The sequence below is a fragment of the Phalangium opilio genome, unplaced genomic scaffold (assembly GCF_054372755.1).
Source record: "Phalangium opilio isolate 3A_F unplaced genomic scaffold, DU_Popi_V2 ptg000053l_1, whole genome shotgun sequence".
Lineage (NCBI taxonomy): Eukaryota > Metazoa > Arthropoda > Arachnida > Opiliones > Phalangiidae > Phalangium > Phalangium opilio.
The window spans coordinates 2,760,079-2,786,033 of NW_028324172.1; the positions used below are offsets into that span (position 1 = coordinate 2,760,079).

Below are 25,955 nucleotides of genomic sequence, written 5' to 3' on the forward strand. Positions count from 1 at the left end.
ACTCGGGTTTGAACCAAGGACCTCTCGATCTGCAGTCGAATGCTATACCACTGAGCTATTCCCCCTTGTTCAAGGCCGTAATGTCGATTTAACTAAAATAAACGGAATGATCCGTGCTGTTACAGGGGGAACTCAGGTTTGAACCAAGGACCTCTAGATCTGCAGTCGAATGCTCAACCACTGAGCTATTCCCCCTTTTTCAAGGCCGTAATGTCGATTTACCTGAAATAACGGAATGATCCGTGCTGTTACAGGGGGAACTCGGGTTTGAACCAAGGACCTCTCGATCTGCAGTCGAATGCTCTACCACTGAGCTATTCCCCCTTGTTCAAGGCCGTAATGTCGATTTAACTAAAATAAACGAAATGATCCGTGCTGTTACAGGGGGAACTCGGGTTTAAACCAAGGACCTCTCGATCTGCAGTCGAATGCTCTACCACTAAGCTATTCCCCCTAGTTCAAGGCCGTAATGTTGATTTATCTAAAATAAAGGCAATGCTCCGTGCTGTTACAGGGAGAACTCGGGTTTGAACCAAGGACCTCTCATCTTCAGTCGAATGCTCTACCACTGAGCTATTCCCCCTTGTTCATAGCCGTAATGTCGATTTAACTAAAATAAACGGAATGATCCGTGCTGTTACAAGGGGAACTCGGGTTTGAACCAAGGACCTCTCGATCTGCAGTCGAATGCTCTACCAATGAGCTCTTCCCCCTGGTTCAAGGCCGTAATGTCGATTTAACTAACATAAAAGGAATGATCCGTGCTGTTACAGGGGGAACTCGGGTTTGCACCAAGGACCTCTCGATCTGCAGTCGAATGCTCTACCGCTGAGCTATTCCCCCTTGTTCATAACCGTAATGTCGATTTAACTAAAATAGACGGAATGATCCGTGCTGTTACAGGGGGAACTCGGGTTTAAACCAAGGACCTCTCGATCTGCAGTCGAATGCTCTACCACTGAGCCATTCCCCTTTGTTCATAACCGTAATGTCGACTTAACTAAAATAAACGAAATGATCCGTACTATTACAGGGAGAACTCGGGTTTGAACCAAGGACCTCTTGATCTGCAGTCGAATGCTTTACCATTGAGCTATTCCCCTTTTTTCCTCGCCCTAATGTCGATTTAACTAAAATAGACGGAACGATCCGTGCTGTTATAGCGGGAGCTCGGGTTTGAACCAAGGACCTCTCGATCTGCAGTCGAGTGCTCTACCATTGAGCTATTCCCCCTTGTTCAAGGCCGTAATGTCGATTTAACTAAAATAAACGAAATGATCCGTGCTGTTACAGGGGGAACTCGGGTTTAAACCAAGGACCTCTCGATCTGCAGTCGAATGCTCAACCACTGAGCTATTCCCCCTTTTTCAAGACCGTAATGTTGATTTAACTAAAATAAAGGCAATGATCCGTGCTGTTACAGGGAGAACTCGGGTTTGAACCAAGGACCTCTCGATCTGCAGTCGAATGCTCTACCACTGAGCTATTCCCCCTAGTTCAAGGCCGTAATGTTGATTTAACTAAAATAAAGGCAATGATCCGTGCTGTTACAGGGAGAACTCGGGTTTGAACCAAGGACCTCTCAATCTGCAGTCGAATGCTCTACCACTGAGCTATTCCCCCTTTTTCAAGGCCGTAATGTCGATTTAACTGAAATAACGGAATGATCCGTGCTGTTACAGGGGGAACTCGGGTTTGAACCAAGGACCTCTCGATCTGCAGTCGAATGCTATACCACTGAGCTATTCCCCCTTGTTCAAGGCCGTAATGTCGATTTAACTAAAATAAACGGAATGATCCGTGCTGTTACAAGGGGAACTCGGGTTTGAACCAAGGACCTCTCGATCTGCAGTCGAATGCTCTACCAATGAGCTCTTCCCCCTGGTTCAAGGCCGTAATGTCGATTTAACTAAAATAAAAGGAATGATCCGTGCTGTTACAGGGGGAACTCGGGTTTGCACCAAGGACCTCTCGATCTGCAGTCGAATGCTCTACCGCTGAGCTATTCCCCCTTGTTCATAACCGTAATGTCGATTTAACTAAAATAAACGAAATGATCCGTGCTGTTACAGGGGGAACTCGGGTTTAAACCAAGGACCTCTCGATCTGCAGTCGAATGCTCTACCACTGAGCCATTCCCCTTTGTTCATAACCGTAATGTCGACTTAACTAAAATAAACGAAATGATCCGTACTATTACAGGGAGAACTCGGGTTTGAACCAAGGACCTCTTGATCTGCAGTCGAATGCTTTACCATTGAGCTATTCCCCTTTTTTCCTCGCCCTAATGTCGATTTAACTAAAATAGACGGAACGATCCGTGCTGTTATAGCGGGAGCTAGGGTTTGAACCAAGGACCTCTCGATCTGCAGTCGAATGCTCTACCAATGAGCTATTCCCCCTTGTTCAAGGCCGTAATGTCGATTTAACTAAAATAAACGAAATGATCCGTGCTGTTACAGGGGGAACTCGGGTTTAAACCAAGGACCTCTCGATCTGCAGTCGAATGCTCTACCACTGAGCCATTCCCCTTTGTTCATAACCGTAATGTCGATTTAACTAAAATAAACGGAATGATCCGTGCTGTTAACGGGGTTAACTCAGGTTTGAACCAAGGACCTCTCGATCTGCAGTCGAATGCTCAACCACTGAGCTATTCCCCCTTTTTCAAGGCCGTAATGTCGATTTACCTGAAATAACGGAATGATCCGTGCTGTTACAGGGAGAACACGGGTTTGAACCAAGGACCACTCGATCTGCAGTCGAATGCTCTACCACTGAGCTATTCCCCCTTGTTCAAGGCCGTAATGTCGATTTAACTAAAATAAACGAAATGATCCGTGCTGTTACAGGGGGAACTCGGGTTTAAACCAAGGACCTCTCGATCTGCAGTCGAATGCTCTACCACTAAGCTATTCCCCCTAGTTCAAGGCCGTAATGTTGATTTATCTAAAATAAAGGCAATGATCCGTGCTGTTACAGGGAGAACTCGGGTTTGAACCAAGGACCTCTCAATCTTCAGTCGAATGCTCTACCACTGAGCTATTCCCCCTTGTTCATAGCCGTAATGTCGATTTAACTAAAATAAACGGAATGATCCGTGCTGTTACAAGGGGAACTCTGGTTTGAACCAAGGACCTCTCGATCTGCAGTCGAATGCTCTACCACTGAGCTCTTCCCCCTAGTTCAAGGCCGTAATGTCGATTTAACAAACATAAAAGGAATGATCCGTGCTGTTACAGGGGGAACTCGGGTTTGCACCAAGGACCTCTCGATCTGCAGTCGAATGCTCTACCGCTGAGCTATTCCCCCTTGTTCATAACCGTAATGTCGATTTAACTAAAATAAACGAAATGATCCGTGCTGTTACAGGGGGAACTCGGGTTTAAACCAAGGACCTCTCGATCTGCAGTCGAATGCTCTACCACTGAGCCATTCCCCTTTGTTCATAACCGTAATGTCGACTTAACTAAAATAAACGAAATGATACGTACTATTACAGGGAGAACTCGGGTTTGAACCAAGGACCTCTTGATCTGCAGTCGAATGCTTTACCATTGAGCTATTCCCCTTTTTTCCTCGCCCTAATGTCGATTTAACTAAAATAGACGGAACGATCCGTGCTGTTATAGCGGGAGCTCGGGTTTGAACCAAGGACCTCTCGATCTGCAGTCGAGTGCTCTACCATTGAGCTATTCCCCCTTGTTCAAGGCCGTAATGTCGATTTAACTAAAATAAACGAAATGATCCGTGCTGTTACAGGGGGAACTCGGGTTTAAACCAAGGACCTCTCGATCTGCAGTCGAATGCTCTACCACTGAGCCATTCCCCTTTGTTCATAACCGTAATGTCGATTTAACTAAAATAAACGGAATGATCCGTGCTGTTACAGGGGGAACTCAGGTTTGAACCACGGACCTCGCGATCTGCAGTCCAATGCTCAACCACTGAGCTATTCCCCCTTTTTCAAGACCGTAATGTTGATTTAACTAAAATAAAGGCAATGATCCGTGCTGTTACAGGGAGAACTCGGGTTTGAACCAAGGACCTCTCGATCTGCAGTCGAATGCTCTACCACTGAGCTATTCCCCCTAGTTCAAGGCCGAAATGTTGATTTAACTAAAATAAAGGCAATGATCCGTGCTGTTACAGGGAGAACTCGGGTTTGAACCAAGGACCTCTCAATCTGCAGTCGAATGCTCTACCACTGAGCTATTCCCCCTTTTTCAAGGCCGTAATGTCGATTTAACTGAAATAACGGAATGATCCGTGCTGTTACAGGGGGAACTCGGGTTTGAACCAAGGACCTCTCGATCTGCAGGCGAATGCTATACCACTGAGCTATTCCCCCTTGTTCAAGGCCGTAATTGCGATTTAACTAAAATAAACGGAATGATCCGTGCTGTTACAAGGGGAACTCGGGTTTGAACCAAGGACCTCTCGATCTGCAGTCGAATGCTCTACCAATGAGCTCTTCCCCCTGGTTCAAGGCCGTAATGTCGATTTAACTAAAATAAAAGGAATGATCCGTGCTGTTACAGGGGGAACTCGGGTTTGCACCAAGGACCTCTCGATCTGCAGTCGAATGCTCTACCGCTGAGCTATTCCCCCTTGTTCATAACCGTAATGTCGATTTAACTAAAATAAACGAAATGATCCGTGCTGTTACAGGGGGAACTCGGGTTTAAACCAAGGACCTCTCGATCTGCAGTCGAATGCTCTACCACTGAGCCATTCCCCTTTGTTCATAACCGTAATGTCGACTTAACTAAAATAAACGAAATGATCCGTACTATTACAGGGAGAACTCGGGTTTGAACCAAGGACCTCTTGATCTGCAGTCGAATGCTTTACCATTGAGCTATTCCCCTTTTTTCCTCGCCCTAATGTCGATTTAACTAAAATAGACGGAACGATCCGTGCTGTTATAGCGGGAGCTCGGGTTTGAACCAAGGACCTCTCGATCTGCAGTCGAATGCTCTACCATTGAGCTATTCCCCCTTGTTCAAGGCCGTAATGTCGATTTAACTAAAATAAACGAAATGATCCGTGCTGTTACAGGGGGAACTCGGGTTTAAACCAAGGACCTCTCGATCTGCAGTCGAATGCTCTACCACTGAGCCATTCCCCTTTGTTCATAACCGTAATGTCGATTTAACTAAAATAAACGGAATGATCCGTGCTGTTACAGGGGGAACTCAGGTTTGAACCAAGGACCTCTCGATCTGCAGTCGAATGCTCAACCACTGAGCTATTCCCCCTTTTTCAAGGCCGTAATGTCGATTTACCTGAAATAACGGAATGATCCGTGCTGTTACAGGGAGAACACGGGTTTGAACCAAGGACCTCTCGATCTGCAGTCGAATGCTCTACCACTGAGCTATTCCCCTTTGTTCAAGGCCGTAATGTCGATTTAACTAAAATAAACGAAATGATCCGTGCTGTTACAGGGGGAACTCGGGTTTAAACCAAGGACCTCTCGATCTGCAGTCGAATGCTCTACCACTAAGCTATTCCCCCTAGTTCAAGGCCGTAATGTTGATTTATCTAAAATAAAGGCAATGATCCGTGCTGTTACAGGGAGAACTCGGGTTTGAACCAAGGACCTCTCAATCTTCAGTCGAATGCTCTACCACTGAGCTATTCCCCCTTGTTCATAGCCGTAATGTCGATTTAACTAAAATAAACGGAATGATCCGTGCTGTTACAAGGGGAACTCTGGTTTGAACCAAGGACCTCTCGATCTGCAGTCGAATGCTCTAACACTGAGCTCTTCCCCCTGGTTCAAGGCCGTAATGTCGATTTAGTTAAAATAAATGGAATGATCCGTGCTGTTACAGGGGGAACTCGGGTTTAAACCAAGGACCTCTCGATCTGCAGTCGAATGCTCTACCACTAAGCTATTCCCCCTAGTTCAAGGCCGTAATGTTGATTTATCTAAAATAAAGGCAATGATCCGTGCTGTTACAGGGAGAACTCGGGTTTGCACCAAGGACCTCTCGATCTGCAGTCGAATGCTCTACCGCTGAGCTATTCCCCCTTGTTCATAACCGTAATGTCGATTTAACTAAAATAAACGAAATGATCCGTGCTGTTACAGGGGGAACTCGGGTTTAAACCAAGGACCTCTCGATCTGCAGTCGAATGCTCTACCACTGAGCCATTCCCCTTTGTTCATAACCGTAATGTCGACTTAACTAAAATAAACGAAATGATCCGTACTATTACAGGGAGAACTCGGGTTTGACCCAAGGACCTCTCGATCTGCAGTCGAATGCTTTACCATTGAGCTATTCCCCTTTTTTCCTCGCCCTAATGTCGATTTAACTAAAATAGACGGAACGATTCGTGCTGTTATAGCGGGAGCTCGGGTTTGAACCAAGGACCTCTCGATCTGCAGTCGAATGCTCTACCACTGAGCTATTCCCCCTAGTTCAAGCCCGTAAAGTTGATTTAACTAAAATAAAGGCAATGATCCGTGCTGTTACAGGGAGAACTTGGGTTTGAACCAAGGACCTCTCAATCTGCAGTCGAATGCTCTACCACTGAGCTATTCCCCCTTTTTCAAGGCCGTAATGTCGATTTAACTGAAAAACGGAAAAATCCGTGCTGTTACAGGGGGAACTCGGGTTTGAACCAAGGACCTCTCGATCTGCAGTCGAATGCTATACCACTGAGCTATTCCCCCTTGTTCAAGGCCGTAATGTCGATTTAACTAAAATAAACGGAATGATCCGTGCTGTTACAGGGGGAACTCAGGTTTGAACCAACGACCTCTCGATCTGCAGTCGAATGCTCAACCACTGAGCTATTCCCCCTTTTTCAAGGCCGTAATGTCGATTTACCTGAAATAACGGAATGATCCGTGCTGTTACAGGGGGAACTCGGGTTTGAACCAAGGACCTCTCGATCTGCAGTCGAATGCTCTACCACTGAGCTATTCCCCCTTGTTCAAGGCCGTAATGTCGATTTAACTAAAATAAACGAAATGATCCGTGCTGTTACAGGGGGAACTCGGGTTTAAACCAAGGACCTCTCGATCTGCAGTCGAATGCTCTACCATTGAGCTATTCCCCTTTTTTCCTCGCCCTAATGTCGACTTAACTAAAATAGACGGAACGATCCGTGCTGTTATAGCGGGAGCTCGGGTTTGAACCAAGGACCTCTCGATCTGCAGTCGAATGCTCTACCATTGAGCTATTCCCCCTTGTTCAAGGCCGTAATGTCGATTTAACTAAAATAAACGAAATGATCCGTGCTGTTACAGGGGGAACTCGGGTTTAAACCAAGGACCTCTCGATCTGCAGTCGAATGCTCTACCATTGAGCTATTCCCCTTTTTTCCTCGCCCTAATGTCGACTTAACTAAAATAGACGGAACGATCCGTGCTGTTATAGCGGGAGCTCGGGTTTGAACCAAGGACCTCTCGATCTGCAGTCGAATGCTCAACCAATGAGCTATTCCCCCTTTTTCAAGGCCGTAATGTCGATTTACCTGAAATAACGGAATGATCCGTGCTGTTACAGGGAGAACTCGGGTTTGAACCAAGGACCTCTCGATCTGCAGTCGAATGCTCTACCACTGAGCTATTCCCCCTTGTTCAAGGCCGTAATGTCGATTTAACTAAAATAAACGAAATGATCCGTGCTGTTACAGGGGGAACTCGGGTTTAAACCAAGGACCTCTCGATCTGCAGTCGAATGCTCTACCACTAAGCTATTCCCCCTAGTTCAAGGCCGTAATGTTGATTTATCTAAAATAAAGGCAATGATCCGTGCTGTTACAGGGAGAACTCGGGTTTGAACCAAGGACCTCTCAATCTTCAGTCGAATGCTCTACCACTGAGCTATTCCCCCTTGTTCATAGCCGTAATGTCGATTTAACTAAAATAAACGGAATGATCCGTGCTGTTACAAGGGGAACTCTGGTTTGAACCAAGGACCTCTCGATCTGCAGTCGAATGCTCTACCACTGAGCTCTTCCCCCTGGTTCAAGGCCGTAATGTTGATTTATCTAAAATAAAAGGAATGATCCGTGCTGTTACAGGGGAACTCGGGTTTGCACCAAGGATCTCTCGATCTGCAGTCGAATGCTCTACCGCTGAGCTATTCCCCCTTGTTCATAACCGTAATGTCGATTTAACTAAAATAAACGAAATGATCCGTGCTGTTACAGGGGGAACTCGGGTTTAAACCAAGGACCTCTCGATCTGCAGTCGAATGCTCTACCACTGAGCCATTCCCCTTTGTTCATAACCGTAATGTCGACTTAACTAAAATAAACGAAATGATCCGTACTATTACAGGGAGAACTCGGGTTTGACCCAAGGACCTCTCGATCTGCAGTCGAATGCTTTACCATTGAGCTATTCCCCTTTTTTCCTCGCCCTAATGTCGATTTAACTAAAATAGACGGAACGATTCGTGCTGTTATAGCGGGAGCTCGGGTTTGAACCAAGGACCTCTCGATCTGCAGTCGAATGCTCTACCACTGAGCTATTCCCCCTAGTTCAAGCCCGTAATGTTGATTTAACTAAAATAAAGGCAATGATCCGTGCTGTTACAGGGAGAACTTGGGTTTGAACCAAGGACCTCTCAATCTGCAGTCGAATGCTCTACCACTGAGCTATTCCCCCTTTTTCAAGGCCGTAATGTCGATTTAACTGAAAAAACGGAATAATCCGTGCTGTTACAGGGGGAACTCGGGTTTGAACCAAGGACCTCTCGATCTGCAGTCGAATGCTATACCACTGAGCTATTCCCCCTTGTTCAAGGCCGTAATGTCGATTTAACTAAAATAAACGGAATGATCCGTGCTGTTACAGGGGGAACTCAGGTTTGAACCAACGACCTCTCGATCTGCAGTCGAATGCTCAACCACTGAGCTATTCCCCCTTTTTCAAGGCCGTAATGTCGATTTACCTGAAATAACGGAATGATCCGTGCTGTTACAGGGGGAACTCGGGTTTGAACCAAGGACCTCTCGATCTGCAGTCGAATGCTCTACCACTGAGCTATTCCCCCTTGTTCAAGGCCGTAATGTCGATTTAACTAAAATAAACGAAATGATCCGTGCTGTTACAGGGGGAACTCGGGTTTAAACCAAGGACCTCTCGATCTGCAGTCGAATGCTCTACCACTGAGCCATTCCCCTTTGTTCATAACCGTAATGTCGACTTAACTAAAATAAACGAAATGATCCGTACTATTACAGGGAGAAATCGGGTTTGAACCAAGGACCTCTCGATCTGCAGTCGAATGCTTTACCATTGAGCTATTCCCCTTTTTTCCTCGCGCTAATGTCGATTTAACTAAAATAGACGGAACGATCCGTGCTGTTATAGCGGGAACTCGGGTTTGAACCAAGGACCTCTCGATCTGCAGTCGAATGCTATACCACTGAGCTATTCCCCCTTGTTCAAGGCCGTAATGTCGATTTAACTAAAATAAACGGAATGATCCGTGCTGTTACAGGGGGAACTCAGGTTTGAACCAACGACCTCTCGATCTGCAGTCGAATGCTCAACCACTGAGCTATTCCCCCTTTTTCAAGGCCGTAATGTCGATTTACCTGAAATAACGGAATGATCCGTGCTGTTACAGGGGGAACTCGGGTTTGAACCAAGGACCTCTCGATCTGCAGTCGAATGCTCTACCACTGAGCTATTCCCCCTTGTTCAAGGCCGTAATGTCGATTTAACTAAAATAAACGAAATGATCCGTGCTGTTACAGGGGGAACTCGGGTTTAAACCAAGGACCTCTCGATCTGCAGTCGAATGCTCTACCATTGAGCTATTCCCCTTTTTTCCTCGCCCTAATGTCGACTTAACTAAAATAGACGGAACGATCCGTGCTGTTATAGCGGGAGCTCGGGTTTGAACCAAGGACCTCTCGATCTGCAGTCGAATGCTCTACCATTGAGCTATTCCCCCTTGTTCAAGGCCGTAATGTCGATTTAACTAAAATAAACGAAATGATCCGTGCTGTTACAGGGGGAACTCGGGTTTAAACCAAGGACCTCTCGATCTGCAGTCGAATGCTCTACCACTGAGCCATTCCCCTTTGTTCATAACCGTAATGTCGATTTAACTAAAATAAACGGAATGATCCGTGCTGTTACAGGGGGAACTCAGGTTTGAACCAAGGGCCTCTCGATCTGCAGTCGAATGCTCAACCAATGAGCTATTCCCCCTTTTTCAAGGCCGTAATGTCGATTTACCTGAAATAACGGAATGATCCGTGCTGTTACAGGGAGAACTCGGGTTTGAACCAAGGACCTCTCGATCTGCAGTCGAATGCTCTACCACTGAGCTATTCCCCCTTGTTCAAGGCCGTAATGTCGATTTAACTAAAATAAACGAAATGATCCGTGCTGTTACAGGGGGAACTCGGGTTTAAACCAAGGACCTCTCGATCTGCAGTCGAATGCTCTACCACTAAGCTATTCCCCCTAGTTCAAGGCCGTAATGTTGATTTATCTAAAATAAAGGCAATGATCCGTGCTGTTACAGGGAGAACTCGGGTTTGAACCAAGGACCTCTCAATCTTCAGTCGAATGCTCTACCACTGAGCTATTCCCCCTTGTTCATAGCCGTAATGTCGATTTAACTAAAATAAACGGAATGATCCGTGCTGTTACAAGGGGAACTCTGGTTTGAACCAAGGACCTCTCGATCTGCAGTCGAATGCTCTACCACTGAGCTCTTCCCCCTGGTTCAAGGCCGTAATGTCGATTTAACTAAAATAAAAGGAATGATCCGTGCTGTTACAGGGGAACTCGGGTTTGCACCAAGGATCTCTCGATCTGCAGTCGAATGCTCTACCGCTGAGCTATTCCCCCTTGTTCATAACCGTAATGTCGATTTAACTAAAATAAACGAAATGATCCGTGCTGTTACAGGGGGAACTCGGGTTTAAACCAAGGACCTCTCGATCTGCAGTCGAATGATCTACCACTGAGCCATTCCCCTTTGTTCATAACCGTAATGTCGACTTAACTAAAATAAACGAAATGATCCGTACTATTACAGGGAGAACTCGGGTTTGACCCAAGGACCTCTCGATCTGCAGTCGAATGCTTTACCATTGAGCTATTCCCCTTTTTTCCTCGCCCTAATGTCGATTTAACTAAAATAGACGGAACGATTCGTGCTGTTATAGCGGGAGCTCGGGTTTGAACCAAGGACCTCTCGATCTGCAGTCGAATGCTCTACCACTGAGCTATTCCCCCTAGTTCAAGCCCGTAATGTTGATTTAACTAAAATAAAGGCAATGATCCGTGCTGTTACAGGGAGAACTTGGGTTTGAACCAAGGACCTCTCAATCTGCAGTCGAATGCTCTACCACTGAGCTATTCCCCCTTTTTAAAGCCCGTAATGTCGATTTAACTGAAAAAACGGAATAATCCGTGCTGTTACAGGGGGAACTCGGGTTTGAACCAAGGACCTCTCGATCTGCAGTCGAATGCTATACCACTGAGCTATTCCCCCTTGTTCAAGGCCGTAATGTCGATTTAACTAAAATAAACGGAATGATCCGTGCTGTTACAGGGGGAACTCAGGTTTGAACCAACGACCTCTCGATCTGCAGTCGAATGCTCAACCACTGAGCTATTCCCCCTTTTTCAAGGCTTAATGTCGATTTACCTGAAATAACGGAATGATCCGTGCTGTTACAGGGGGAACTCGGGTTTGAACCAAGGACCTCTCGATCTGCAGTCGAATGCTCTACCACTGAGCTATTCCCCCTTGTTCAAGGCCGTAATGTCGATTTAACTAAAATAAACGAAATGATCCGTGCTGTTACAGGGGGAACTCGGGTTTAAACCAAGGACCTCTCGATCTGCAGTCGAATGCTCTACCACTAAGCTATTCCCCCTAGTTCAAGGCCGTAATGTTGATTTATCTAAAATAAAGGCAATGATCCGTGCTGTTACAGGGAGAACTCGGGTTTGAACCAAGGACCTCTCAATCTTCAGTCGAATGCTCTACCACTGAGCTATTCCCCCTTGTTCATAGCCGTAATGTCGATTTAACTAAAATAAACGGAATGATCCGTGCTGTTACAAGGGGAACTCTGGTTTGAACCAAGGACCTCTCGATCTGCAGTCGAATGCTCTACCACTGAGCTCTTCCCCCTGGTTCAAGGCCGTAATGTTGATTTATCTAAAATAAAAGGAATGATCCGTGCTGTTACAGGGGAACTCGGGTTTGCACCAAGGATCTCTCGATCTGCAGTCGAATGCTCTACCGCTGAGCTATTCCCCCTTGTTCATAACCGTAATGTCGATTTAACTAAAATAAACGAAATGATCCGTGCTGTTACAGGGGGAACTCGGGTTTAAACCAAGGACCTCTCGATCTGCAGTCGAATGCTCTACCACTGAGCCATTCCCCTTTGTTCATAACCGTAATGTCGACTTAACTAAAATAAACGAAATGATCCGTACTATTACAGGGAGAACTCGGGTTTGACCCAAGGACCTCTCGATCTGCAGTCGAATGCTTTACCATTGAGCTATTCCCCTTTTTTCCTCGCCCTAATGTCGATTTAACTAAAATAGACGGAACGATTCGTGCTGTTATAGCGGGAGCTCGGGTTTGAACCAAGGACCTCTCGATCTGCAGTCGAATGCTCTACCACTGAGCTATTCCCCCTAGTTCAAGCCCGTAATGTTGATTTAACTAAAATAAAGGCAATGATCCGTGCTGTTACAGGGAGAACTTGGGTTTGAACCAAGGACCTCTCAATCTGCAGTCGAATGCTCTACCACTGAGCTATTCCCCCTTTTTCAAGGCCGTAATGTCGATTTAACTGAAAAAACGGAATAATCCGTGCTGTTACAGGGGGAACTCGGGTTTGAACCAAGGACCTCTCGATCTGCAGTCGAATGCTATACCACTGAGCTATTCCCCCTTGTTCAAGGCCGTAATGTCGATTTAACTAAAATAAACGGAATGATCCGTGCTGTTACAGGGGGAACTCAGGTTTGAACCAACGACCTCTCGATCTGCAGTCGAATGCTCAACCACTGAGCTATTCCCCCTTTTTCAAGGCCGTAATGTCGATTTACCTGAAATAACGGAATGATCCGTGCTGTTACAGGGGGAACTCGGGTTTGAACCAAGGACCTCTCGATCTGCAGTCGAATGCTCTACCACTGAGCTATTCCCCCTTGTTCAAGGCCGTAATGTCGATTTAACTAAAATAAACGAAATGATCCGTGCTGTTACAGGGGGAACTCGGGTTTAAACCAAGGACCTCTCGATCTGCAGTCGAATGCTCTACCACTGAGCCATTCCCCTTTGTTCATAACCGTAATGTCGACTTAACTAAAATAAACGAAATGATCCGTACTATTACAGGGAGAAATCGGGTTTGAACCAAGGACCTCTCGATCTGCAGTCGAATGCTTTACCATTGAGCTATTCCCCTTTTTTCCTCGCGCTAATGTCGATTTAACTAAAATAGACGGAACGATCCGTGCTGTTATAGCGGGAACTCGGGTTTGAACCAAGGACCTCTCGATCTGCAGTCGAATGCTATACCACTGAGCTATTCCCCCTTGTTCAAGGCCGTAATGTCGATTTAACTAAAATAAACGGAATGATCCGTGCTGTTACAGGGGGAACTCAGGTTTGAACCAACGACCTCTCGATCTGCAGTCGAATGCTCAACCACTGAGCTATTCCCCCTTTTTCAAGGCCGTAATGTCGATTTACCTGAAATAACGGAATGATCCGTGCTGTTACAGGGGGAACTCGGGTTTGAACCAAGGACCTCTCGATCTGCAGTCGAATGCTCTACCACTGAGCTATTCCCCCTTGTTCAAGGCCGTAATGTCGATTTAACTAAAATAAACGAAATGATCCGTGCTGTTACAGGGGGAACTCGGGTTTAAACCAAGGACCTCTCGATCTGCAGTCGAATGCTCTACCATTGAGCTATTCCCCTTTTTTCCTCGCCCTAATGTCGACTTAACTAAAATAGACGGAACGATCCGTGCTGTTATAGCGGGAGCTCGGGTTTGAACCAAGGACCTCTCGATCTGCAGTCGAATGCTCTACCATTGAGCTATTCCCCCTTGTTCAAGGCCGTAATGTCGATTTAACTAAAATAAACGAAATGATCCGTGCTGTTACAGGGGGAACTCGGGTTTAAACCAAGGACCTCTCGATCTGCAGTCGAATGCTCTACCACTGAGCCATTCCCCTTTGTTCATAACCGTAATGTCGATTTAACTAAAATAAACGGAATGATCCGTGCTGTTACAGGGGGAACTCAGGTTTGAACCAAGGGCCTCTCGATCTGCAGTCGAATGCTCAACCAATGAGCTATTCCCCCTTTTTCAAGGCCGTAATGTCGATTTACCTGAAATAACGGAATGATCCGTGCTGTTACAGGGAGAACTCGGGTTTGAACCAAGGACCTCTCGATCTGCAGTCGAATGCTCTACCACTGAGCTATTCCCCCTTGTTCAAGGCCGTAATGTCGATTTAACTAAAATAAACGAAATGATCCGTGCTGTTACAGGGGGAACTCGGGTTTAAACCAAGGACCTCTCGATCTGCAGTCGAATGCTCTACCACTAAGCTATTCCCCCTAGTTCAAGGCCGTAATGTTGATTTATCTAAAATAAAGGCAATGATCCGTGCTGTTACAGGGAGAACTCGGGTTTGAACCAAGGACCTCTCAATCTTCAGTCGAATGCTCTACCACTGAGCTATTCCCCCTTGTTCATAGCCGTAATGTCGATTTAACTAAAATAAACGGAATGATCCGTGCTGTTACAAGGGGAACTCTGGTTTGAACCAAGGACCTCTCGATCTGCAGTCGAATGCTCTACCACTGAGCTCTTCCCCCTGGTTCAAGGCCGTAATGTCGATTTAACTAAAATAAAAGGAATGATCCGTGCTGTTACAGGGGAACTCGGGTTTGCACCAAGGATCTCTCGATCTGCAGTCGAATGCTCTACCGCTGAGCTATTCCCCCTTGTTCATAACCGTAATGTCGATTTAACTAAAATAAACGAAATGATCCGTGCTGTTACAGGGGGAACTCGGGTTTAAACCAAGGACCTCTCGATCTGCAGTCGAATGATCTACCACTGAGCCATTCCCCTTTGTTCATAACCGTAATGTCGACTTAACTAAAATAAACGAAATGATCCGTACTATTACAGGGAGAACTCGGGTTTGACCCAAGGACCTCTCGATCTGCAGTCGAATGCTTTACCATTGAGCTATTCCCCTTTTTTCCTCGCCCTAATGTCGATTTAACTAAAATAGACGGAACGATTCGTGCTGTTATAGCGGGAGCTCGGGTTTGAACCAAGGACCTCTCGATCTGCAGTCGAATGCTCTACCACTGAGCTATTCCCCCTAGTTCAAGCCCGTAATGTTGATTTAACTAAAATAAAGGCAATGATCCGTGCTGTTACAGGGAGAACTTGGGTTTGAACCAAGGACCTCTCAATCTGCAGTCGAATGCTCTACCACTGAGCTATTCCCCCTTTTTAAAGCCCGTAATGTCGATTTAACTGAAAAAACGGAATAATCCGTGCTGTTACAGGGGGAACTCGGGTTTGAACCAAGGACCTCTCGATCTGCAGTCGAATGCTATACCACTGAGCTATTCCCCCTTGTTCAAGGCCGTAATGTCGATTTAACTAAAATAAACGGAATGATCCGTGCTGTTACAGGGGGAACTCAGGTTTGAACCAACGACCTCTCGATCTGCAGTCGAATGCTCAACCACTGAGCTATTCCCCCTTTTTCAAGGCCGTAATGTCGATTTACCTGAAATAACGGAATGATCCGTGCTGTTACAGGGGGAACTCGGGTTTGAACCAAGGACCTCTCGATCTGCAGTCGAATGCTCTACCACTGAGCTATTCCCCCTTGTTCAAGGCCGTAATGTCGATTTAACTAAAATAAACGAAATGATCCGTGCTGTTACAGGGGGAACTCGGGTTTAAACCAAGGACCTCTCGATCTGCAGTCGAATGCTCTACCACTGAGCCATTCCCCTTTGTTCATAACCGTAATGTCGACTTAACTAAAATAAACGAAATGATCCGTACTATTACAGGGAGAACTCGGGTTTGAACCAAGGACCTCTCGATCTGCAGTCGAATGCTTTACCATTGAGCTATTCCCCTTTTTTCCTCGCCCTAATGTCGATTTAACTAAAATAGACGGAACGATCCGTGCTGTTATAGCGGGAGCTCGGGTTTGAACCAAGGACCTCTCGATCTGCAGTCGAATGCTCTACCACTGAGCTATTCCCCCTAGTTCGAGGCCGTAATGTTGATTTAACTAAAATAAAGGCAATGATCCGTGCTGTTACAGGGAGAACTCGGGTTTGAACCAAGGATCTCTCGATCTGCAGTCGAATGCTCAACCACTGAGCTATTCCCCCTTTTTCAAGGCCGTAATGTCGATTTACCTGAAATAACGGAATGATCCGTGCTGTTACAGGGGGAACTCGGGTTTGAACCAAGGACCTCTCGATCTGCAGTCGAATGCTCTACCACTGAGCTATTCCCCCTTGTTCAAGGCCGTAATGTCGATTTAACTAAAATAAACGAAATGATCCGTGCTGTTACAGGGGGAACTCGGGTTTAAACCAAGGACCTCTCGATCTGCAGTCGAATGCTCTACCACTGAGCCATTCCCCTTTGTTCATAACCGTAATGTCGACTTAACTAAAATAAACGAAATGATCCGTACTATTACAGGGAGAACTCGGGTTTGAACCAAGGACCTCTCGATCTGCAGTCGAATGCTTTACCATTCAGCTATTCCCCTTTTTTCCTCGCCCTAATGTCGATTTAACTAAAATAGACGGAACGATCCGTGCTGTTATAGCGGGAGCTCGGGTTCGAACCAAGGACCTCTCGATCTGCAGTCGAATGCTCTACCACTGAGCTATTCCCCCTATTTCGAGGCCGTAATGTTGATTTAACTAAAATAAAGGCAATGATCCGTGCTGTTACAGGGAGAACTCGGGTTTGAACCAAGGACCTCTCAATCTGCAGTCGAATGCTCTACCACTGAGATATTCCCCCTTTTTCAAGGCCGTAATGTCGATTTAACTGAAATAACGGAATGATCCGTGCTGTTACAGGGGGAACTCGGGTTTGAACCAAGGACCTCTCGATCTGCAGTCGAATGCTATACCACTGAGCTATTCCCCCTTGTTCAAGGCCGTAATGTCGATTTAACTAAAATAAACGGAATGATCCGTGCTGTTACAGGGGGAACTCAGGTTTGAACCAAGGACCTCTCGATCTGCAGTCGAATGCTCAACCACTGAGCTATTCCCCCTTTTTCAAGGCCGTAATGTCGATTTACCTGAAATAACGGAATGATCCGTGCTGTTACAGGGAGAACTCGGGTTTGAACCAAGGACCTCTCGATCTGCAGTCGAATGCTCTACCACTGAGCTATTCCCCCTAGTTCAAGGCCGTAATGTTGATTTATCTAAAATAAAGGCAATGATCCGTGCTGTTACAGGGAGAACTCGGGTTTGAACCAAGGACCTCTCAATCTTCAGTCGAATGCTCTACCACTGAGCTATTCCCCCTTGTTCATAGCCGTAATGTCGATTTAACTAAAATAAACGGAATGATCCGTGCTGTTACAAGGGGAACTCTGGTTTGAACCAAGGACCTCTCGATCTGCAGTCGAATGCTCTACCACTGAGCTCTTCCCCCTTGTTCAAGGCCGTAATGTCGATTTAACTAAAATAAACGAAATGATCCGTGCTGTTACAGGGGGAACTCGGGTTTAAACCAAGGACCTCTCGATCTGCAGTCGAATGCTCTACCACTGAGCCATTCCCCTTTGTTCATAACCGTAATGTCGATTTAACTAAAATAAACGGAATGATCCGTGCTGTTACAGGGGGAACTCAGGTCTGAACCAAGGACCTCTCGATCTGCAGTCGAATGCTCAACCACTGAGCTATTCCCCCTTTTTCAAGGCCGTAATGTCGATTTACCTGAAATAACGGAATGATCCGTGCTGTTACAGGGAGAACTCGGGTTTGAACCAAGGACCTCTCGATCTGCAGTGGAATGCTCTACCACTGAGCTATTCCCCCTTGTTCAAGGCCGTAATGTCGATTTAACTAAAATAAACGAAATGATCCGTGCTGTTACAGGGGGAACTCGGTTTTAAACCAAGGACCTCTCGATCTGCAGTCGAATGCTCTACCACTAAGCTATTCCCCCTAGTTCAAGGCCGTAATCTTGATTTATCTAAAATAAAGGCAATGATCCGTGCTGTTACAGGGAGAACTCGGGTTTGAACATAGGACCTCTCAATCTTCAGTCGAATGCTCTACCACTGAGCTATTCCCCCTTGTTCATAGCCGTAATGTCGATTTAACTAAAATAAACGGAATGATCCGTGCTGTTACAAGGGGAACTCTGGTTAGAACCAAGGACCTCTCGATCTGCAGTCGAATGCTCTACCACTGAGCTATTCCCCCTTGTTCAAGGCCGTAATGTCGATTTAACTAAAATAAACGAAATGATCCGTGCTGTTACAGGGGGAACTCGGGTTTAAACCAAGGACCTCTCGATCTGCAGTCGAATGCTCTACCACTGAGCCATTCCCCTTTGTTCATAACCGTAATGTCGACTTAACTAAAATAAACGAAATGATCCGTACTATTACAGGGAGAACTCGGGTTTGAACCAAGGACCTCTCGATCTGCAGTCGAATGCTTTACCATTCAGCTATTCCCCTTTTTTCCTCGCCCTAATGTCGATTTAACTAAAATAGACGGAACGATCCGTGCTGTTACAGGGGGAACTCGGGTTTAAACCAAGGACCTCTCGATCTGCAGTCGAATGCTCTACCACTGAGCCATTCCCCTTTGTTCATAACCGTAATGTCGATTTAACTAAAATAAACGGAATGATCCGTGCTGTTACAGGGGGAACTTAGGTCTGAACCAATTACCTCTCGATCTGCAGTCGAATGCTCAACCACTGAGCTATTCCCCCTTTTTCAAGGCCGTAATGTCGATTTACCTGAAATAACGGAATGATCCGTGCTGTTACAGGGAGAACTCGGGTTTGAACCAAGGACCTCTCAATCTGCAGTGGAATGCTCTACCACTGAGCTATTCCCCCTTGTTCAAGGCCGTAATGTCGATTTAACTAAAATAAACGAAATGATCCGTGCTGTTACAGGGGGAACTCGGGTTTAAACCAAGGACCTCTCGATCTGCAGTCGAATGCTCTACCACTAAGCTATTCCCCCTAGTTCAAGGCCGTAATGTTGATTTATCTAAAATAAAGGCAATGATCCGTGCTGTTACAGGGAGAACTCGGGTTTGAACATAGGACCTCTCAATCTTCAGTCGAATGCTCTACCACTGAGCTATTCCCCCTTGTTCATAGCCGTAATGTCGATTTAACTAAAATAAACGGAATGATCCGTGCTGTTACAAGGGGAACTCTGGTTAGAACCAATGACCTCTCGATCTGCAGTCGAATGCTCTACCACTGAGCTCTTCCCCCTGGTTCAAGGCCGTAATGTCGATTTAACTAAAATAAAAGGAATGATTCGTGCTGTTACAGGGGGAACTCGGGTTTGCACCAAGGACCTCTCGATCTGCAGTCGAATGCTCTACCGCTGAGCTATTCCCCCTTGTTCATAACCGTAATGTCGATTTAACTAAAATAAACGAAATGATCCGTGCTGTTACAGGGGGAACTCGGGTTTAAACCAAGGACCTCTCGATCTGCAGTCGAATGCTCTACCACTGAGCCATTCCCCTTTGTTCATAACCGTAATGTCGACTTAACTAAAATAAACGAAATGATCCGTACTATTACAGGGAGAACTCGGGTTTGACCCAAGGACCTCTCGATCTGCAGTCGAATGCTTTACCATTGAGCTATTCCCCTTTTTTCCTCGCCCTAATGTCGATTTAACTAAAATAGACGGAACGATTCGTGCTGTTATAGCGGAAGCTCGGGTTTGAACCAAGGACCTCTCGATCTGCAGTCGAATGCTCTACCACTGAGCTATTCCCCCTAGTTCATAGCCGTAATGTCGATTTAACTAAAATAAACGGAATGATCCGTGCTGTTACAAGGGGAACTCTGGTTAGAACCAAGGACCTCTCGATCTGCAGTCGAATGCTCTACCACTGAGCTCTTCCCCCTGGTTCAAGGCCGTAATGTCGATTTAACTAAAATAAAAGGAATGATTCGTGCTGTTACAGGGGGAACTCGGGTTTGCACCAAGGACCTCTCGATCTGCAGTCGAATGCTCTACCGCTGAGCTATTCCCCCTTGTTCATAACCGTAATGTCGATTTAACTAAAATAAACGAAATGATCCGTACTATTACAGGGAGAACTCGGGTTTGACCCAAGGACCTCTCGATCTGCAGTCGAATGCTTTACCATTGAGCTATTCCCCTTTTTTCCTCGCCCTAATGTCGATTTAACTAAAATAGACGGAACGATTCGTGCTGTTATAGCGGGAGCTCGGGTTTGAACCAAGGACCTCTCGATCTGCAGTCGAATGCTCTACCACTGAGCTATTCCCCCTAGTTCATAGCCGTAATGTCGATTTAACTAAAATAAACGGAATGATCCGTGCTGTTACAAGGGGAACTCTGGTTTGAACCAAGGACCTCTCGATCTGCAGTCGAATGCTCTACCACTGAGCTCTTCCCCCTTGTTCAAGGCCGTAATGTCGATTTAACTAAAATAAACGAAATGATCCGTGCTGTTACAGGGGGAACTCGGGTTTAAACCAAGGACCTCTCGATCTGCAGTCGAATGCTCTACCACTAAGCTATTCCCCCTAGTTCAAGGCCGTAATGTTGATTTATCTAAAATAAAGGCAATGATCCGTGCTGTTACAGGGAGAACTCGGGTTTGAACATAGGACCTCTCAATCTTCAGTCGAATGCTCTACCACTGAGCTATTCCCCCTTGTTCATAGCCGTAATGTCGATTTAACTAAAATAAACGGAATAATCCATGCTGTTACAAGGGGAACTCTGGTTAGAACCAAGGACCTCTCGATCTGCAGTCGAATGCTCTACCACTGAGCTATTCCCCCTTGTTCAAGGCCGTAATGTCGATTTAACTAAAATAAACGAAATGATCCGTGCTGTTACAGGGGGAACTCGGGTTTAAACCAAGGACCTCACGATCTGCAGTCGAATGCTCTACCACTGAGCCATTCCCCTTTGTTCATAACCGTAATGTCGACTTAACTAAAATAAACGAAATGATCCGTACTATTACAGGGAGAACTCGGGTTTGAACCAAGGACCTCTCGATCTGCAGTCGATTGCTTTACCATTCAGCTATTCCCCTTTTTTCCTCGCCCTAATGTCGATTTAACTAAAATAGACGGAACGATCCGTGCTGTTACAGGGGGAACTCGGGTTTAAACCAAGGACCTCTCGATCTGCAGTCGAATGCTCTACCACTGAGCTATTCCCCCTTGTTCAAGGCCGTAATGTCGATTTAACTAAAATAAACGAAATGATCCGTGCTGTTACAGGGGGAACTCGGGTTTGAACCAAGGACCTCTCGATCTGCAGTCGAATGCTCTACCACTGAGCTATTCCCCCTAGTTCATAGCCGTAATGTCGATTTAACTAAAATAAACGGAATGATCCGTGCTGTTACAAGGGGAACTCTGGTTAGAACCAAGGACCTCTCGATCTGCAGTCGAATGCTCTACCACTGAGCTCTTCCCCCTGGTTCAAGGCCGTAATGTCGATTTAACTAAAATAAAAGGAATGATTCGTGCTGTTACAGGGGGAACTCGGGTTTGCACCAAGGACCTCTCGATCTGCAGTCGAATGCTCTACCGCTGAGCTATTCCCCCTTGTTCATAACCGTAATGTCGATTTAACTAAAATAAACGAAATGATCCGTGCTGTTACAGGGGGAACTCGGGTTTAAACCAAGGACCTCTCGATCTGCAGTCGAATGCTCTACCACTGAGCCATTCCCCTTTGTTCATAACCGTAATGTCGACTTAACTAAAATAAACGAAATGATCCGTACTATTACAGGGAGAACTCGGGTTTGACCCAAGGACCTCTCGATCTGCAGTCGAATGCTTTACCATTGAGCTATTCCCCTTTTTTCCTCGCCCTAATGTCGATTTAACTAAAATAGACGGAACGATTCGTGCTGTTATAGCGGGAGCTCGGGTTTGAACCAAGGACCTCTCGATCTGCAGTCGAATGCTCTACCACTGAGCTATTCCCCCTAGTTCATAGCCGTAATGTCGATTTAACTAAAATAAACGGAATGATCCGTGCTGTTACAAGGGGAACTCTGGTTTGAACCAAGGACCTCTCGATCTGCAGTCGAATGCTCTACCACTGAGCTCTTCCCCCTTGTTCAAGGCCGTAATGTCGATTTAACTAAAATAAACGAAATGATCCGTGCTGTTACAGGGGGAACTCGGGTTTAAACCAAGGACCTCTCGATCTGCAGTCGAATGCTCTACCACTAAGCTATTCCCCCTAGTTCAAGGCCGTAATGTTGATTTATCTAAAATAAAGGCAATGATCCGTGCTGTTACAGGGAGAACTCGGGTTTGAACATAGGACCTCTCAATCTTCAGTCGAATGCTCTACCACTGAGCTATTCCCCCTTGTTCATAGCCGTAATGTCGATTTAACTAAAATAAACGGAATAATCCGTGCTGTTACAAGGGGAACTCTGGTTAGAACCAAGGACCTCTCGATCTGCAGTCGAATGCTCTACCACTGAGCTATTCCCCCTTGTTCAAGGCCGTAATGTCGATTTAACTAAAATAAACGAAATGATCCGTGCTGTTACAGGGGGAACTCGGGTTTAAACCAAGGACCTCACGATCTGCAGTCGAATGCTCTACCACTGAGCCATTCCCCTTTGTTCATAACCGTAATGTCGACTTAACTAAAATAAACGAAATGATCCGTACTATTACAGGGAGAACTCGGGTTTGAACCAAGGACCTCTCGATCTGCAGTCGAATGCTTTACCATTCAGCTATTCCCCTTTTTTCCTCGCCCTAATGTCGATTTAACTAAAATAGACGGAACGATCCGTGCTGTTACAGGGGGAACTCGGGTTTAAACCAAGGACCTCTCGATCTGCAGTCGAATGCTCTACCACTGAGCCATTCCCCTTTGTTCATAACCGTAATGTCGATTTAACTAAAATAAACGGAATGATCCGTGCTGTTACAGGGGGAACTTAGGTCTGAACCAAGGACCTCTCGATCTGCAGTCGAATGCTCAACCACTGAGCTATTCCCCCTTTTTCAAGGCCGTAATGTCGATTTACCTGAAATAACGGAATGATCCGTGCTGTTACAGGGAGAACTCGGGTTTGAACCAAGGACCTCTCGATCTGCAGTGGAATGCTCTACCACTGAGCTATTCCCCCTTGTTCAAGGCCGTAATGTCGATTTAACTAAAATAAACGAAATGATCCGTGCTGTTACAGGGGGAACTCGGGTTTAAACCAAGGACCTCTCGATCTGCAGTCGAATGCTCTACCACTAAGCTATTCCCCCTAGTTCAAGGCCGTAATGTTGATTTATCTAAAATAAAGGCAATGATCCGTGCTGTTACAGGGAGAACTCGGGTTTGAACATAGGACCTCTCAATCTTCAGTCGAATGCTCTACCACTGAGCTATTCCCCCTTGTTCATAGCCGTAATGTCGATTTAACTAAAATAAACGGAATGATCCGTGCTGTTACAAGGGGAACTCTGGTTAGAACCAAGGACCTCTCGATCTGCAGTCGAATGCTCTACCACTGAGCTCTTCCCCCTGGTTCAAGGCCGTAATGTCGATTTAACTAAAATAAAAGGAATGATTCGTGCTGTTACAGGGGGAACTCGGGTTTGCACCAAGGACCTCTCGATCTGCAGTCGAATGCTCTACCGCTGAGCTATTCCCCCTTGTTCATAACCGTAATGTCGATTTAACTAAAATAAACGAAATGATCCGTGCTGTTACAGGGGGAACTCGGGTTTAAACCAAGGACCTCTCGATCTGCAGTCGAATGCACTACCACTGAGCCATTCCCCTTTGTTCATAACCGTAATGTCGACTTAACTAAAATAAACGAAATGATCCGTACTATTACAGGGAGAACTCGGGTTTGACCCAAGGACCTCTCGATCTGCAGTCGAATGCTTTACCATTGACCTATTCCCCTTTTTTCCTCGCCCTAATGTCGATTTAACTAAAATAGACGGAACGATTCGTGCTGTTATAGCGGGAGCTCGGGTTTGAACCAAGGACCTCTCGATCTGCAGTCGAATGCTCTACCACTGAGCTATTCCCCATAGTTCATAGCCGTAATGTCGATTTAACTAAAATAAACGGAATGATCCGTGCTGTTACAAGGGGAACTCTGGTTAGAACCAAGGACCTCTCGATCTGCAGTCGAATGCTCTACCACTGAGCTCTTCCCCCTGGTTCAAGGCCGTAATGTCGATTTAACTAAAATAAAAGGAATGATTCGTGCTGTTACAGGGGGAACTCGGGTTTGCACCAAGGACCTCTCGATCTGCAGTCGAATGCTCTACCGCTGAGCTATTCCCCCTTGTTCATAACCGTAATGTCGATTTAACTAAAATAAACGAAATGATCCGTGCTGTTACAGGGGGAACTCGGGTTTAAACCAAGGACCTCTCGATCTGCAGTCGAATGCTCTACCACTGAGCCATTCCCCTTTGTTCATAACCGTAATGTCGACTTAACTAAAATAAACGAAATGATCCGTACTATTACAGGGAGAACTCGGGTTTGACCCAAGGACCTCTCGATCTGCAGTCGAATGCTTTACCATTGAGCTATTCCCCTTTTTTCCTCGCCCTAATGTCGATTTAACTAAAATAGACGGAACGATTCGTGCTGTTATAGCGGGAGCTCGGGTTTGAACCAAGGACCTCTCGATCTGCAGTCGAATGCTCTACCACTGAGCTATTCCCCCTAGTTCATAGCCGTAATGTCGATTTAACTAAAATAAACGGAATGATCCGTGCTGTTACAAGGGGAACTCTGGTTTGAACCAAGGACCTCTCGATCTGCAGTCGAATGCTCTACCACTGAGCTCTTCCCCCTTGTTCAAGGCGTAATGTCGATTTAACTAAAATAAACGAAATGATCCGTGCTGTTACAGGGGGAACTCGGGTTTGCACCAAGGACCTCTCGATCTGCAGTCGAATGCTCTACCGCTGAGCTATTCCCCCTTGTTCATAACCGTAATGTCGATTTAACTAAAATAAACGAAATGATCCGTGCTGTTACAGGGGGAACTCGGGTTTAAACCAAGGACCTCTCGATCTGCAGTCGAATGCTCTACCACTGAGCCATTCCCCTTTGTTCATAACCGTAATGTCGACTTAACTAAAATAAACGAAATGATCCGTACTATTACAGGGAGAACTCGGGTTTGACCCAAGGACCTCTCGATCTGCAGTCGAATGCTTTACCATTGAGCTATTCCCCTTTTTTCCTCGCCCTAATGTCGATTTAACTAAAATAGACGGAACGATTCGTGCTGTTATAGCGGGAGCTCGGGTTTGAACCAAGGACCTCTCGATCTGCAGTCGAATGCTATTCCACTGAGCTATTCCCCCTAGTTCAAGGCCGTAATGTTGATTTAACTAAAATAAAGGCAATGATCCGTGCTGTTACAGGAAGAACTTGGGTTTGAACCAAGGACCTCTCAATCTGCAGTCGAATGCTCTACCACTGAGCTATTCCCCCTTTTTCAAGGCCGTAATGTCGATTTAACTGAAAAACGGAATAATCCGTGCTGTTACAGGGGGAACTCGGGTTTGAACCAAGGACCTCTCGATCTGCAGTCGAATGCTATACCACTGAGCTATTCCCCCTTGTTCAAGGCCGTAATGTCGATTTAACTAAAATAAACGGAATGATCCGTGCTGT

General features: G+C 46.0%; 17 non-coding genes across 17 annotated transcripts; all 17 read right to left on the reverse strand.

The window, feature by feature from the left end:
• Positions 1–252: 252 nt before the first annotated feature.
• On the reverse strand, positions 253–324 carry TRNAC-GCA (transfer RNA cysteine (anticodon GCA)). Its single transcript has one exon. It is a non-coding gene; the product is annotated as a tRNA-Cys (tRNA).
• A 1,097-nt stretch (positions 325–1,421) lies between these two features.
• TRNAC-GCA (transfer RNA cysteine (anticodon GCA)) lies at positions 1,422–1,493 on the reverse strand. The gene has a single exon. It is a non-coding gene; the product is annotated as a tRNA-Cys (tRNA).
• A 2,527-nt stretch (positions 1,494–4,020) lies between these two features.
• On the reverse strand, positions 4,021–4,092 carry TRNAC-GCA (transfer RNA cysteine (anticodon GCA)). The gene has a single exon. It is a non-coding gene; the product is annotated as a tRNA-Cys (tRNA).
• Positions 4,093–6,875: 2,783 nt separating this feature from the next.
• Positions 6,876–6,947, reverse strand: TRNAC-GCA (transfer RNA cysteine (anticodon GCA)). The gene has a single exon. It is a non-coding gene; the product is annotated as a tRNA-Cys (tRNA).
• A 577-nt stretch (positions 6,948–7,524) lies between these two features.
• On the reverse strand, positions 7,525–7,596 carry TRNAC-GCA (transfer RNA cysteine (anticodon GCA)). Its single transcript has one exon. It is a non-coding gene; the product is annotated as a tRNA-Cys (tRNA).
• Positions 7,597–8,951: 1,355 nt separating this feature from the next.
• Positions 8,952–9,023, reverse strand: TRNAC-GCA (transfer RNA cysteine (anticodon GCA)). The gene has a single exon. It is a non-coding gene; the product is annotated as a tRNA-Cys (tRNA).
• A 577-nt stretch (positions 9,024–9,600) lies between these two features.
• Positions 9,601–9,672, reverse strand: TRNAC-GCA (transfer RNA cysteine (anticodon GCA)). Its single transcript has one exon. It is a non-coding gene; the product is annotated as a tRNA-Cys (tRNA).
• A 577-nt stretch (positions 9,673–10,249) lies between these two features.
• TRNAC-GCA (transfer RNA cysteine (anticodon GCA)) lies at positions 10,250–10,321 on the reverse strand. The gene has a single exon. It is a non-coding gene; the product is annotated as a tRNA-Cys (tRNA).
• A 1,354-nt stretch (positions 10,322–11,675) lies between these two features.
• Positions 11,676–11,747, reverse strand: TRNAC-GCA (transfer RNA cysteine (anticodon GCA)). The gene has a single exon. It is a non-coding gene; the product is annotated as a tRNA-Cys (tRNA).
• A 1,355-nt stretch (positions 11,748–13,102) lies between these two features.
• Positions 13,103–13,174, reverse strand: TRNAC-GCA (transfer RNA cysteine (anticodon GCA)). The gene has a single exon. It is a non-coding gene; the product is annotated as a tRNA-Cys (tRNA).
• A 577-nt stretch (positions 13,175–13,751) lies between these two features.
• Positions 13,752–13,823, reverse strand: TRNAC-GCA (transfer RNA cysteine (anticodon GCA)). The gene has a single exon. It is a non-coding gene; the product is annotated as a tRNA-Cys (tRNA).
• Positions 13,824–14,400: 577 nt separating this feature from the next.
• On the reverse strand, positions 14,401–14,472 carry TRNAC-GCA (transfer RNA cysteine (anticodon GCA)). Its single transcript has one exon. It is a non-coding gene; the product is annotated as a tRNA-Cys (tRNA).
• Positions 14,473–15,827: 1,355 nt separating this feature from the next.
• On the reverse strand, positions 15,828–15,899 carry TRNAC-GCA (transfer RNA cysteine (anticodon GCA)). The gene has a single exon. It is a non-coding gene; the product is annotated as a tRNA-Cys (tRNA).
• Positions 15,900–16,476: 577 nt separating this feature from the next.
• Positions 16,477–16,548, reverse strand: TRNAC-GCA (transfer RNA cysteine (anticodon GCA)). Its single transcript has one exon. It is a non-coding gene; the product is annotated as a tRNA-Cys (tRNA).
• Positions 16,549–17,384: 836 nt separating this feature from the next.
• On the reverse strand, positions 17,385–17,456 carry TRNAC-GCA (transfer RNA cysteine (anticodon GCA)). The gene has a single exon. It is a non-coding gene; the product is annotated as a tRNA-Cys (tRNA).
• Positions 17,457–21,412: 3,956 nt separating this feature from the next.
• On the reverse strand, positions 21,413–21,484 carry TRNAC-GCA (transfer RNA cysteine (anticodon GCA)). The gene has a single exon. It is a non-coding gene; the product is annotated as a tRNA-Cys (tRNA).
• Positions 21,485–21,542: 58 nt separating this feature from the next.
• Positions 21,543–21,614, reverse strand: TRNAC-GCA (transfer RNA cysteine (anticodon GCA)). The gene has a single exon. It is a non-coding gene; the product is annotated as a tRNA-Cys (tRNA).
• Positions 21,615–25,955: the final 4,341 nt, after the last annotated feature.